The sequence below is a fragment of the Grus americana genome, chromosome Z (assembly GCF_028858705.1).
Source record: "Grus americana isolate bGruAme1 chromosome Z, bGruAme1.mat, whole genome shotgun sequence".
NCBI classification, from domain to species: Eukaryota; Metazoa; Chordata; class Aves; order Gruiformes; family Gruidae; genus Grus; species Grus americana.
In genome coordinates, this window is record NC_072891.1 from 63,968,198 (window position 1) to 63,984,133 (window position 15,936).

Here is a 15,936-nt window from a genome sequence, read left to right on the forward strand (position 1 = left end):
CGCCGCCCTGCGCGCGCGGGTCCCGGCGCCCCCCTCGCAGGAGCGGGGCGCGGGGCCTGGGCGGCGGCCAGCCGCGGAGCGGGGCCAAGGCGCTGCACAGCGGCGGCGCCCGGCCAGCGGCGCGGAGCCGGGGGGAAGGGGGTGCGGTGGCGGGGGGGGGGAGCGGGGGGAAGGAGCAGCCACATACTGTAATAATAACCCTGCAGCGGCAGCAAAGGGCATCTGAGGAGAAGGGGAGGGAGACGGAGGCAGCCGCCCGCCGCTTCGCCTCGCCCGCGCCTGTCTGGGAGGGAAGAAAATGGTGGGCGGGCAGGAGGGGGCGCCGCGCTGTGGCACAGGCCGGCGGGGGCCACGGCGGGCCTCTCGCCGGGCCGGTGTGCGGGGTGGTGAAGCGCGCTCCTCTGAGCGCGGAGGAGAGCAGCGATACCCGGGAGAGAGCGCGGCCGGCCCGCAGCCAGCCGGATGTGCGGGCCCCCGCAGGAAGGCGTGAGGGGAGAGCGACCGGTCAGCGCGGCCCCACAGGTGCAGCCGGGCGTCGTTGCAGGGCTGGCTCAGGCACCGCTTACGGGGACATGAGGCAGTGACACTGCGCGGACGGAGGACGGGCTCGTCCCGGAGTGCAGGCACATACAAGCACTGACAGGGTCGTTTCCCTGGTCCGCCTGTGCCTGCAGGACGCGCAGACAAGGCGGCGGCATTCCGCAGAGCGTTTGTGGCCGGTGAAGCAGGGTCTGTCAGGGAGGGGTCCCACGGGCTTTGCGGGCGCAATGTAAGTTCATACGTTATCATCAGTGGCCCCAGTTCTCAGCAGTGGGGCATAGGACAGGTGACGGAAGCAACCAAGTGAAATGCAATGTCGCGACACGAAAGTCTATGCAAAGGATCCAGCTACAAAGGCACCAAGGGAAGTGGAGCAGTGTAGACATATCTCACTGATGAAGACAGACACTATGCTGCTGCACGGTGTCTGTCCCTAAAATGCTATACAGGGATAAATGGCCAAAAAACAGAGACAGAAGTGGTAAGAACTGATTCTTTGTTACCCTGCAGCATGTGTAGTCACCTTCCTCAAGGTTAAAATCTCCAAGGCGAGTGTGGTTAAAATGGTATGAAATCATGCCTGCTGCAGGCTGAAAGAAGATGAAGCCTTCTCTATTAGGCCTAGGTTTTGAGCAACTAACGTTTTCAAATCCACTTTTACTTAACTTGCCATGAAGCTGCATTTTTCTGTGGTCCACATAGGATTTCCATTTATTGAGTGGAATCGGCTTGCTAGCATGTCTCTGCACCTTCCTGATCAGCTACCACATCCCTGGGAATCCTTTGCAAGCCTGTCAGCTTAAGAAAAATTCAGCAGCTGGAAGGGAGAAAAGCGGAACATAAGCAGCGCTGTTACTTAAACCCCTGGTAAGCTGTGATAGTAATTCTAACTTCAGTGCATTAGGATCAGATCATTAGCCTCAGAAATACATAGTTCCTACTGCATATCTATTCTGCCTGCCTTCTCCACAGGTTGTCATCAATCAGCTGTTAGGACTGAAGCACATTAGAGGTTGTACATTTAAATTTTATCTTGAGATAGTGAAGGAGCACCGTTCTAACCTTTTGCTGGATAAATACCAGGCCCAGTGGAGGTAGCAGCCCTTCACGGCACATACACAGCCAAGAGCAATGGGTTCCATTTGGCTTAGGTGCATCTTCTGATCTGGGGAGCATGTTCCTAGCTGGTGAAGTGTAGAGATTTGACATTGGGGAATGAAACTAGATACCAAAGACATATAACTCTGCGGAGGTGGGAAGCTTGTGTTAATGAAGCCCTTAAGAAGCTGAAGTGGACAATGCTGTCACCTGACACTGAAGGGACAGACAGTTTCTTTTAGGGATCCTTGGCAGAATGATGATGGTGTTAAATGCAGCTACAATTAAAATTTATATTCTTAACAGGATATTATGATTAGTATAGCACAGAATTTGTGATTAGAATGGCACAGGATTTCTACAAGACGAATCAATGTAGTACAATTTATAAGTAGCATAGTACAGAATTTATAAAACAACTTATAATTTCTACTCACCTATATCCTGACTTAACTTATGAGTCTAATCACCTGGACCCTGTGCAGATCGGGTCAGATTGGGTACATGATTTGCTGTATCAGTATAACACTCATCATCTAGACTTGAAAAACCTATAAAAGAGTACAAGTCACTCAGTCCTGGGAGGAAGCAGAGGACGGTGGAGGTGTCCCTGGCCACTGGGAGGTCACAGGTCTCACTGTCCAGCAGCAGCTCTGGTCCAGGTTCCCCACTTAGGACTGGTAATGGGTTGATTTTATGGACAGTGGTGTGGGTGCTGTTAACACTTCCCCACTCTGTGATGGGCTCATCACCACCACCAGGTTGGCCGGGTGCTGGGACCTTCAAGGCCGGCAAGGAAGGGAGTAATCGCCTGGTGCCCAGGAACGTTGAGGCTGGAAGGGAGGGGAAGAAGTCTGTTTGGTTTGCCTGCTTGGTGCACAGGACCTTCAGGGAAAGGGGGGAAAGGGCATGAATACGTGACCCGCTCAGTCACAGGGAATGGCTGCTTGCCTTGCAAAATGGCCTCAGTTATGCCAACAGCATTACCAGGGGTTGGGAGCAGGGGTCACAAATGCTGAAGTGGACTCAGCATGCCAAAGCTAGCATAGAGCATGTTGGGTATTATGTAGGTTTAGCTGAAAAGTTGTGGGGAGGAGAGATAGGAGCTCCCAGCTAGAGCTCTGGTGTCTTTCTTCCTCTTCTGCTGCCTCAAAACCCTATGTCCCCAGCTTCTGTAGTCCTTTTTTCATATATACCACTTCCCCCCACACCCCCCATTTGAGAACCTACCCACATCCTCAAGTCCCTTACTGGAACCACCAAGAATGGTTGTGGACAGGTGTAAACCTCCATCTGAGCCCTTAAAGCCTTCACTTTCTTCCCAGTGACTCGGTTTCTTACCCCAGGTAAGCAACCAGGTTTGCTGTGCTGTTTGTACCTGACTGTATTGGGAAAGTCTTACCTGTTTGTTGTCTGTGACAAGCTAAGTTGCTAGGATCTGCTCAAAGTCTGCACTGTTTAGTTTGGCTGCAGTGTCTTGAATTTCCTTTCCCTTAGCGAGCTTCGATTAGCAGCTCTGATGGAAACTCAGAAACAAAGGCTCAGCTGGTAACGGGAATAAGAGAGCAAAAGCCTGTGAGCATGGGAGAAGAGAAGGAGTCAGTCTGGCCCCACTGTGGGACAGGAGAGGTTCTGTCACTCCTAGTTCTGGAAATGTAATTACAGGTCCAAGGTTTGTGAGACAAAAGCATAATATGGAGGATGTTGATACCAGACAGCGAGGTGGAAACGAAAGGTTAAGAACAAATTCCAACAAAATGTTAATATTGCACTGAAAATACCTTTGAAAAACACTGAAATTATTAGTGAAGAAATACATCAAAAGAAATACATTCTTTCATCATTTCTTTGTTAAAGAAGAACATTAGCATGCTGAGAAAGACAAATAGGTGACCAGCCTATTAGGAATAAATATTGCCCTTTCTAAAATGCTACCTTGTGAGGAAGTGGAAATTTTTTCACCTGCAGCTGAGACTTGCAGCCTGACTGTGAGTCCAGCACCAGCCTTCCCTCTTTTAGTCTCTAATCACTCATATAAAACGTCATTATTACAAATGTGACATTCAGGTAAATTGTCCTGCTGTTTTCAGGAAAATAGGTTTAGGTCCAAGCCTTATTTTTCTACCTTGTGGCTACCTAAACCAGTCTGATTTTGTTGTGCAGTCAGATTTAGGTAGGGAGGATAAGTTTGTTCCTTTTGTCACCGAAATTCGGGAATAAAAGAAAACTCCTTAACACCAATTTAGCATTAAGAAGCAGGCATTTCCTTTTATTGCAGCGCTGGGTGTCAGGAGGATAGTTCTTCTAATCAGGCACACCTAGAACTGGTTCTCTTGTCATATTTATACATGAATATTACAAAGTGGTACACTCCCAGTTACAATAATTGGTTCATATTTCTTCACCTAGTATGCAAACCAGAACGCATGCTCAGTTCCTTTCTCTGCCTCTATCTTTTGAGTGGGTGGTATAATTTGGGTAGGGGGCTTATGGGTCAGTGGTCGTGGGGACCCTAGCCCAAGTTACTTTTTCCCTAGTTTCTCAATACTTCAGTCCCAGTAATTGTTCTCTATATGCCTCAGGAAGATAAGGATGCTCCTGGAGGCAATTAGTGTCCTCCCTTTCTGAAAAGTACATACGTAAGGATCTTGAAGTGTCTTGTAGTTCCGCCTTTTTATCATGATGTGTAACAGGTGCTCATTCTAAGAATTGTTAGCCTTCTACCTAAAGTAACAATGAATAGTTTTTTAGCACATACAATACAATTAGGCCTTCGTTACAGGCCTGTCTTTTTGGCTATGCTTTTGCTGCCTCTCATCCATCACCATTTCCTTTGATTCCCATTCTTTCTTTCTCACTTTGGGCTGACTTATAAACCCTAAAATTGATAAAGCCCTGACCTACAAAGCATTATGATTATACAAATAGCCTAAAATGGGCTTGCAAAGCAGATGGAGCAGAACAGGCCCTTATGGCTGAGAGGAAGGTAAAAGCAGCAGAACAAAGTTTACTGTTAATAAATCAGCAGTTGGGAAAGTCCGTAGCTGGCAAGGAATAGGCAAAAAACAGTCACCAGAGAATCACTCAGAAGTTGTCCTTCCCAGTTCTGAAAGGGAGCAGAGAAGCTGTATCCTGCACTACGGGCCACAATTCCCACTCATCTTCTCACCTCCACCCTTCAGCCATCCAATTCCACCATTGTGCACAAGGGAAACTAATAAGACTCTGGTCTGGAAAGGGGACGTATTCAAGCCTGACACAGAGGTAGTGTAGACAGCTGCCAGCTCATGCGATGAATTGGCCATGGATTGCCTGGAGCACCTGAAATAAGAAGGTGGAAGGAAGGCACATGAGATGCTGGGTCAAGTGGGTGGTTTGGCAACTGGAGCCTGATTATGCATGCAACTCATTGTAAAACCATCCAAAACCCCAAATTCAGTTGTACTTGTTTGCAGCTTTTGTGAATATGCAGCTTCCATTAATGATATCTGCACCACTGTAGCACTGTCATGGATATGTCCTAAGAGCACCACATAGTACCACAAAGAAACTCACCACATAGGCCTGAGGGTACAGCATATAATGGCAACTTTCCTTTCTTGCAGATTCCTGTGCCTCTTACACTGTTCCTACTCTTAAGTTCTATTCATCAATAAATTTATTCGAGGAAGAAAATGGGTAATTGCATTGCTGAAAAAACAAAAAAACCTCCAACCCCCAAACTTCAACAGATTTTCATAGCCATAAAGGGGGCAATGTAGATTATAAACTAGCTATCAGAAATTATGTGCGATGTTTTTATGGCAAATGGATTGAAGCTAGAGTGGAAGACTATCCATTAACTGACTTTTTTAAGAAGACATAAACTGTGAGCTCTATTTCCAGTTTAGTTTTCTGGGGGCTGGATTCAGAGTGGGGTTTTTTCCTGCTTATCTCCAACTCTATGAGAATTTTGTTTTCGTTTATTACCAAACAAAATTAGCTGTGCATAAATAACTGATGGAAGTTATTCCAGGTTGCCTGGAAGATATCCAATTAAGATTAGTTTGTCATTAAGTAAACCAAATATTAAGGATTTTTTACTGGCACTCCAACAGAGCTTGGATGGAAGAACATCAGCTGCTACATGAACATATTTACTTTTAGCAAACTAAAGTTCCTCACACTTCCAGAATGGATTATTGGTTCAGTTATTGTAGTTCCTCTGCAATATTGACTGTCACTGAACACTTGACAGAAAGATGTAAAATATGCAGAATACTTCAAAAATATACCAAAGGAAGGAAAGTCATGGCAAGGCCTTTACTGTTAGCTTAGTCCCCTTGATTTTGTGAAGCTACCTACATGTATACAGTTAAGTACACTGTTGAAGTTAAGCATACCAAACTGAAAGTAAAATTCTGAATCCACTAAAATTCTTGGAAATTTTGCTATGGACTGGGATAAAATGTTTTTTCCCTTAGACCAGACAGCAAAATAATTTGAGAATGTCATAGAAGAAAAATCAATATGATTGGATCATGATTTGTGACTACAGACAGAAAAATATAAAAAAATGGAGCGAATTTCAGCCCTGAGACATGGTGAGGCAGGTGGAGCTCCAAAAGCAACAGTAAATGGTAAAGACAATTGCTATAGAAGGAAAGAAAAAGATACTGGTACTGTGTTCATTTCATTTAATTTCATTTCATTTCAGTCAATAGCAATTCACGATTTCCAGATTTGCAGGCATGCATTTGGAAAACAGTAGCCACAGTACCAATACAGGGGCCCGAGAGTTCAGGTGAAGTCCTGCTCTTGCACTTGCAACACAGTAGGCAGAAAAAAGTGGCTGCAGTGGCTTGCTTGCCTGGTACTCTTCCTGGATCCTAATTCAGGGGTGCTCCCTTGAAACATACTGCCTCTGTGACCTGGTTAACTCCAGCAGGCTCCAGTCATGTTTAAATTATTGCAGTTGTCCTACTGAATCTTAAAAATTGTGGCTGTTTGTGCTGTATGCAGAAAAATGCCATCTCTTATTTTAAGTTTCCTACTTGACAAGTCCATCAATTATCTTCTAATTCTTATGTTTGAGTAAAACTGACTAATGATTCCCTAATCAGGGTTCACAATTCCCATAGATTTTAGAGAAAGTTAAGGTTTCTTTTGTAGAGTCAGACCCAAAATGCAGAAATGGACAATCATGTGCATTAGTGAATGATGTAACAAAACCTAGAACCTGTTGCTCTAATTTATGTTTTCAGAGCTTATGCATTTTACTTCTAGGACACTTTCATTTGTTATCAGCTCCATTCAACCAAATATTTGTACTAGAATACTAAACACTGATAGATCAGAAGACATATTCATGGCCAATGGATTATATTTTGAAGAAACTTTGCATATTATTCAAGAACTGCCTGACTAAATGTTTGTAACTTGGCTTGACCTTCATCTTGTATTTTCCTATAAAATCAAAAAGTCCTCCAGTTGTACAGCTGGATTGCCAAAATATTCAAATAAATATGTGGATGCAGGGAACACAGAATCTCCTGAGTTCAAAAGATGACCCTTATGTGTGGTCACTCTCAAGCACATGGCTTGCTTTGTCCTATGACAGAGGGAGCATTGCCATGTTAGTGTCTGAATGTTTCAGAGATACCATTAACCAAAATTCTGTGGAGCATGGTATGATATGTACTTCATTGCCTAGTTTTCTTGCACGGAAATTATGATAAATGACTTGAATGAGACAGAAAGTTTCAGAAACTTGGGAAAGAGTTTACAGCTGGGGTTTGACTAATTGCAAAGTCAGGTGCTTTAATGTGAAAAACAGTGGTAGAACATGTAATTCTGACTAAGAGTGACTGGGAAGTGCTAGTTCTGCCAACTAGGATAAAGAATGAGCATGTCTTCCCTGGAGAGGGAGATCGAGAGCAGAAAGGGGAGACAGCAGACAAAGTCGTAGGCATTATCAAAGTTCAGAAGAAAAGTTAAAATGTAGATCACAGGATTTGTTGTTAAGTAGCCAACCAAATCACACACAAAGCAGGTAGCAGTTTCAACAGTATGTGGGTTGCTCAAACCAACTCGAGACCTTTCCTAACTTACATTGATGGTCTGTGAATGTCATTCTGATATATATATATATGTGCAATGTTGTTGTACTTGCATTGTTTAAGAGACACGAGCTGAAGCCCAACTCTGTAACTCACTTCTGAAGTAGCATTTATTCACACTAGTGGTTGCATAGAAGACAATGTGTTAAATGCTGTTCCAAGTAATGGTTCAAGACATGAGACTTTCTATTCAAGTCAATTAAATAAACACAGTCTGTTTCATTTAAATTAATGAGAATTCATTTAATTAAAAATGCAAACTACAGTTTTTCTATTATGGGCCATGTATTCAATTATTCTCAGCAATTTAGTGAGAATCTGCAAGATTACCTTAGTCAACACTTGATGAGTTTAAGCCCAGCCTAAGTTTAGCTATAAAGCTGACTTTAAGATTAAATTTAATTTGATTGGAATGCAAGAACAGAGGGTTAATTGTTGCTAGTTCACCAATTCTTGAAAAGCAGGTTTAGACTGTAGGAGTTTGATTTGAATCAGTTCAGTTGGTTTATTTGCAAATTTCTGGATTTTTATTTTTTTTGTCACTATAATGGAAGTAAATAGATTCAATCAAGAAAATTTCTCTCTAGATTAAGTATGAAAACACTCAGGTTCACCACTGCCAGTCATGCTGACAGTTTCGATGATCTGGACAGACTGTATTACAACAGCACTGTGATTATATTAGAAATCAATTAAATACCCCTGAAATTTCTGCACCTAGACCTGGAAAGTAGGGTCTATAAAAGTAATTATAAAAGGGAACACAGTTTGGGTCAGACACAAACATAAATATTTTTGTCTGGCAAATGGGAAAATATCAGCCATTGTACCCAGCTGTACCTAGGGAGTAAGTGAAATTGCTATAGCTCAAGGGCCCCTTAATCCTGTATTATAGGACATAACATTTCCTTTGGAGTGTTTTAGGACTTGTATCAAGAAAATTACTTTTGTTTTTGTCTAGTTTCATAGACTTAAAACCAAAAATTAAATTTTCCCTTTAACCATAATGAGTTATAACTTCTTCACTACAGAAAGAGATGGTCAGAATTTAATTGCCTCACAATGCTCTTTTTTTCATTTTTTCTAAAGCATTGCACTATGCTTTCTATCACAAACTGTATCATAGTTTACTTTTTTCCTCCTTCGGATGCCTGCAGGGTATATCTGGAACTTCACTTAAAGCCATATTGTTTTACTCTGCAGGAAAGAGTACCACCTCTGTTCAGCAGCAACAGGTCTCCTGTTCATTTTGAAGAGAGTAAGCTTCAGTCCATTATCCTTCATCTAATAATTTTCTCTTTTTCCTGGTACTTCTCATAACAGTGACCAAAGAACCAGGCAGTAAAAGGTTAAAGTTAGAAGAAAAAGTTAAAAGATCCCTTCTAAATTGGTGAACAGAGCTGCTTCCTTGAAGACACTTCGTGTGTGTTTTTGTGTGTGTGTGTTTGCAAAACTCGGTCTATTTTGCCACTTTGATGCAGCCTGGGATTCAGCAATTTCAGCATGTCATAAAAAGAAGTTATACATTTTTAACAAAACAACAACAACAAAAATTCCTGATGACAAAATCCCTCCTAGATTTTACCAGATGGTAAATCAGTTATGCCGTATTTTACACCAGTGAATGAAAATCCAATCCTGGCCCTGGAGAGGTAGTCACCCCACCTGGCATCTGCCAGATATCCTATGTAAAATATCATACGTGCTTTGTACATGTGTTGTCTTCCCTACACACCTGCTTTGCCACTGTCATAGACAGTGCTGGATTAAATGGACTTTTGATCTGACACCAAAAGACTGTGATCACTTTTTTCATTCTTACATTATAACATAGCCATAAAAATATAGTAGGCTGCCTCCTTCAATCTACTGGCTTATTTTTTTAACTGCATAATATTTTTATCAAGGACAATCATGGTTATTTCTCAAAGCTAGCACTTCCTCCTCTTGAGCAGCTACAAAAGAAGTACTCAAATGGCGTGCAGGAGATGGAGAGCTGGAGGCAGAAGGTATGCCTATGCAGCTGCATGTTACAGTCCAGAGTGTAGTCACCTCAGCAGATGGCAGTGGTTCCTAGACAGTTAATAATACATTTCAAGTGGAAGCTTGCTTTCTTGGTATCTGGCAGTACTTAAAAAGAGCTTTGTTCATGATCATCCTTTTGGTGTTGGCTTTTTTTAACTCAGCAGGTATACTCTGCCACACTAAACTCTGATGAGTGCTCAAAGCTTATTATTTACCACTACCAAAAAAAATTACACAGCTGAGGGGAATTTCTACCTTCAGAAAAACCCAACCACCTTTATAAGGAAGTTTAGGATGGAAATGCAAAAAAACAGCCTCAGAACTGTTCAATAATATTTGACAGGCAGTAGGAAAGATTCAAGTTAAATGATGGATGTTAATGATGTTAAATTTCCTCCTTTGGCCCCACTCAGTCATTCATAAAGAGCATGTCTAACAAGTGTTCTGTCTTTGTGAACACTGTATGATCATATCACACAGTTTGCGTCATTTGCAAAAATGTATACTCTCAGAGCAGAACCCTCTCCAGCAGCAATAGTGAAGGGTTCCAGAATTTTAATTCTGAGTATTATTTTTATGACAAACTAAAAAGAAACACATTTAAAACCAAGTCCTTTAAAAAAACAACTTCAAAAATGTTAGTCTTTCTCCGAAATGAAAAACATACTTCTTTTCAAAGACCTAAATCTCAAAAACATCTTGTCAAATTAATTTCCAACCTTTCTTGGGGAAATGTATCTTGGGTCAGAGATTTCACATAAGAAACAAGAATAAGGGGGTGTTTTAAAAGGTGATGTAGTCAACATCAGGCTTGTAATGAAAAATAATTACTTATCTCCACTAAGAGGCTGACTGCAACATTTTCACTCCAGCTGTGGACTCCATGAAGCTGTGCTTCCCTTCAGTTCTATTGTTTCATGAATGGCTAGTTTTAATCATAATTTGTATTTTAAAAAACAAAGGTAGAGCAATAGAGATGCAAACTGGCAATTGAAAGTGGAATTTTGTTGTAGTGGATTTTCCTGTGGCATCCAAAGGCCCTTCCTTGATTCCTGCGCTGCCACTGAAGGGGACACAGGCACAGCAGCCACCAGCCTCTCCTTGAAGGACTGTGCAGAGCAGGACAAGCTCCTCAGCTAAGAGGCCAACATGGGAACAGCTGATTAGACTGAAAAGCAATGTTCTCAAGCGAAGTAACCAGTGGAGGCAACATTTCCCAGTGGGAGGGTCTGAAGTTACATACGTACAAAGTGACTTGATTTGTAAAGGCAATGAACACGTATTGTCCTTCTTCACTTCATTAAAAACTAAGGTTTTTTTCTGTCTCTGAAAATTGGTTCATGTCTTGACACAATTTTGCCTGATAAAGGATTTAGATCCTGATTCTAATTTACAGTTGGGCACTTTATGCATTTCTAAAGCAGACATGACTGACACCCACTTCAAGGTCTATTTACACTGCCAGAGAGGTAAATTGTTATCTTGCATATGGTAACTTGATATAGTTGTTTGACTGAGACCACAAGTTTGGCTGATAAAGCAAATAAAGTTGATGCAACAACTTCTGTTTGACATTTGACTTGGCATTTACAATGTTTTGATTAAAAAGTGAGAGAAAGTCAAAATCCCCATGGCCTGGATGAAACCCCAGCTTACTGCTAGCAATCAAATAAATGAGCTTATACTGAAAGGCAGTGTGGCTCTTGGCTTTTCACTGTTTAACACAGATCAGAAATTTTGTATCTAGAACTAGAAGAGCTACTATTAAATTTTGCAGGGAGTGATGCATAATGCAAGGGATGCATCAGCCAAGCAGAGTGATCAGTGCTGCACCTCATCATTCCCCAGCGTTATATTTCTAGCTGAGGTTTAAGCCACTTTGGGACAGTCACTGCTCTGTCCAAACCTTAGTCAGGAGAGTCTCAATGAAGATGCTGGCATCCAAGCACCTGGAGAGTATTCTTTTTAAATATCAGTGTGGGTTGATGTAAAAGACTTCGCCTCAGAGGGCTCAGCTACCGACAGACTTGGGTTGCACAGACAAGCTCACCATCTACTCTTACAACACCTGTTGGAGGCAGAAAACTTGCAGTACAGCTGACCAAGGTGGTCGTGGTGGGATTAGCAGAGCAGCTAAGCAGACCCAGCCCCAGAATTTGGTGTGCAAGTTTTTATAGTCCAGGAGTCTAGTTATATATGTAAATGTGGCACTAACTCAGTCAAGTCCTATAGGCTGTGTAATGTAAGAGGTTCAGATGGTTGAGCGTAATAGTTCTTCCTGCTGCTATTATATTTCCCTCCTTTAAACCAATCTTTGTATCATTTTCATTTTGTCCCTAGGGCACCAACTGTTTCCATGCCCAACCTTTTACTGATTTTAGGACCTTGGAATGCTATATATAATCTTAGAGGGTCCACTTTATAACTGAACTAGCGACTCAGTAAGGACCCTGTCATGTCTTTTTGTTATTTGCTGGTTTTTGTTTGTTGCCCTTCTGTCTTAAATTCTGACCTCCAGCCATCAAAAAAAAAAAGGATTTCTATCATCTGATGTGCTCTTCACTGACACCACAATGTAGAAGTATAAGAAACAATTTGAAGACTAAGATTTTCATATCATATTGAAAAAATGTTTGTATGTTTATTTTTACAAAAAATAATGCCCTTCATTTTTCTCTGTAATTATATCAGTAATGCAATTTATTATAAGGGTGCAGTTCTGGCACTGTGCTCATGCTCCACTTTAGTAATGTCAGTGACATAACTGTGAAATGACCCTGTCCCTTAGAGAAGCATGTTTTGCTTTGTGGTATCTGACTTAGTCCACTTTCATTATTTTCTTCAAAATGTGGTAACTGGACTCACTACTGAAATACTTTGAAAAGTATTTCAAATTGATCAAGTTGATCTTATGATAAAATACTGACACAATAGAATTGAATCTGAAGAATTTTGGCTCAGTGCCTTTACTGGGGTAAAGAATGGCTAGTGACTGGTGAAGTGAATAGGCAAAGCTGAGGTTTGAAGGGGTGCATTCAGTCACACTTATTTATAGTATCACGTGATACTATATTGTTCTGTAATATTAAACTGTTTAACATCTTCATTAATGATCTGGATGATGAGGCAGAGTGCACCCGCAGCAACTTTCCTGATGACACCAAACTGGGAAGAGGGGCTGATACACCAGAGGGTGGTGCTGCCGCCATCCAGAGGGACCTGGACAGGCTGGAGACACGGGCTGACAGGAACCTCAGGCAGTTCAACAAGGGGAAGTGCAAAGTCCTGCCCCTGGGGAGGAACAGCCCCAGGCACCAGCACAGGCTGGGGGCCGCCCAGCTGCAAAGCAGCGTGGCAGAAAGGGACCTGGGGGTCCTGGTGGACACCAAGGGCTAAACATGCAGCAGCAACAGGTACTTGCAGCAACAAAGGCCAATGGTATCCCGGGCTGCATTAGAAGGAGGGTTGCCAGCAGGGCAGGGGAGGTGATCCTTCTGCTGTGCTCAGCGCTGGTGAGGCCACACCTGGAGTGCTGGGTCCTGTTCTGGGCTCCCCAGTACATGACAGACGTGGGTATACTGGAGAGAGTCCAGCAAAGGCCACCAAGATGATGAAGGGACTGGAGCATGTCCCACATGAGGAAAGGCAGAGAGAGCTGGGACTGTTCAGCCCGAACAAGAGAAGGATCTGAGGGGGATCCCATCAATGTATACAAATCCCTGCAGGGAGGGTGCAAAGAGGACGTAGCCAGGCTCTGTTCAGTGGTGCCCAGAGACAGGACCAGAGGCAGCAGGCACAGACTGAAACACAGGAGGTTCCCTCTCAGCGTCAGGAAACAATTTTTCCCTGTGAGGGTGACGGAGCACTGGCACAGGTTGCCCAGAGAGGTTGTGGGGTCTCCATCCTTGGACATATCCATTCTGTGATTCTGCGATATATTGCACTAAGACAGGATGCAAAGGTGATATTGAAGAGTTGCTACTGAATATTGTGAGCTGTTTCAATACCTTGTATATGATTAGCATGCTCTAAGTTAATTTAATTGGATACTTTTCTATATCTTGATAGGAAACTGGTGTAGGTACTGACTCCATTTATCCACCTGATGTCTGACACTAGTTTAATGACTGCGTGTGAAAGTCTTGGTGGATCAGCTTAGTTCATAATTGATATTATATCACTTAATCCTTGCAATCTTGTTAGGAGTAATGGGCATTCTCATTTCCTGACACAGCAGAAGGGTGGTGGACTAAAAAGCAATACAGACCAGTTGAGAAAGTCCCTTCAGAATAGTGCTGTGACACTCTGTCAGCTGTAGGAGGGACACGTAACCTTCTGCCTTTTGCTTTTGTTTTGTCTTTCATAACGGATCCTGACTGTCTCATTGTCCTCTTCTGTTACTCCACTATGTACCATTAAATATTGTAGTATCCAAATAAAGCTATTGTTTCCAAACTTTAAATTAAACAGAGAATACATGCTATTGTATGTTTTTCTTTCACTTTTACTGCTAATATTTGTTATTTAATAAGTGCTTTCCATCACTGTTCTGATTCTGCTGCTTGATCCTATGGCAAAGCCATAATCCTTAATTTACATCATCACAGTGTGTTGCCCTGGAGATGGCTAATGGCAAAGTTCAGACTTTGTACTCACACATAACAGCAAATTAAAATGATGAAAATGATAGATTGCATAGATTTCTTGTATGACCAAGAAAAATACTGTGTTTCAGTCGTAGATTGATAAGGAACATTCGGACTTCAAACCTATCACAATATAAAAACGATCATTTAATTACTTTAGATCCCAAGTCAAAAGTGAGTTGCAATCTGTGTGTTTTCTAAGGTCAGCTTGAAAGTAGTAACAGTATAGTTACATTATGTTGAGAGTCAGGATCTTTCCAGGATTGCTCAGAGGATCTGGGTAATATTTTTCAAAGTTGCTTGGCAAAACTGTGTTTGGAAAAAAACCATGAATTTTGATTTGAAACATTCTGCATCTAAGAAAATAAAGTGTGAAAAAAATAGTAAAGAATATCGTAGCTTTTCTATCTGATTTTACCCCTTACAGGTTCTAACCATATAAGGTAACACCTCCCAAGAGCATGTTTTTTTTTCAAAAATGCATCACAGTTCATACTGATTAAGTACAGACTGATTTGTCGCAGATGCACCTCTCACATTCCTCCTCTAATCTGGATTTAAATGTACGGCTGAGGGAAAAGTACCGTGTGGTTTGGCCTACAGTACTTTCATTACTACTCTTGTCTGGCAGCTTGATTCAGCATCAGCTGAAGTCAGTGGGGCTTTCAATCAAGCCTTTAGTCTCATCTTCAGCAGAACAAGTTGAGGTCTCTGCTTTCTAACTACCTGAGAATGACAGGTACTCAGCTGCAAGCTGCTTAGCTCAAATTCACCCCATATAAAATGGAAGCCCTGCAACCTGATAGGTAGAGTGATGTATATCTGCCCAACTAATGAAGGGCTTATTATTCTTGTCTCACAGCACTTTGCAGACCCTGAATTTTAGTGGAATAATAACTATAGCTTGAATTTGAAGGTAACCATGGTGACTTTAAATGGTTTTTATGAGCCAAGAGATTGCCTTATCCAGAAATGGTCACCTTAGTGCATTCCTGCAGCTCTGTGTCATTGGACTACAATGGGTTTTGCCATTAATTAGTTTTTTGAAAAGAAATGAAGGCTTCAGATAGTGTTTACCACAGCAGCTCACCTCTTGCCTGGAGTGGACTTCTAGGTTTCACTGCTGCTTAGATTCAGTGGCCTGTATGTCCTCCTTCATGTTGTAATTCACAAGTCTGAATTTCTGCAAGATCTGAACTTCTGCTAGCTTTGATTCCTTCAGAACCTCTTCCATGCCTATGTATTTCTTGTCTGTAAGATGATGACTGAGTTGTTTGCTCTTTTCTCCTAGAAGACTGTGTGTATGCTCATAATAGAATGATCTGCCATGCAAACTGCTTTGCTTCATATCTGGATGGCACCTTTATAATGTGTCCATCAGGGCATGGTGTGGGGGCACATCTAATTAAACATCTTACCAGCCTGGCAGGGAGAGTGGATCTGTATGCTGTTAGCAGAAGATTATTTCATAGCCGTGAAATTGTGGCAACCTCTCTGGTTATTTTTATTTCAGATCACATAATTGCAAA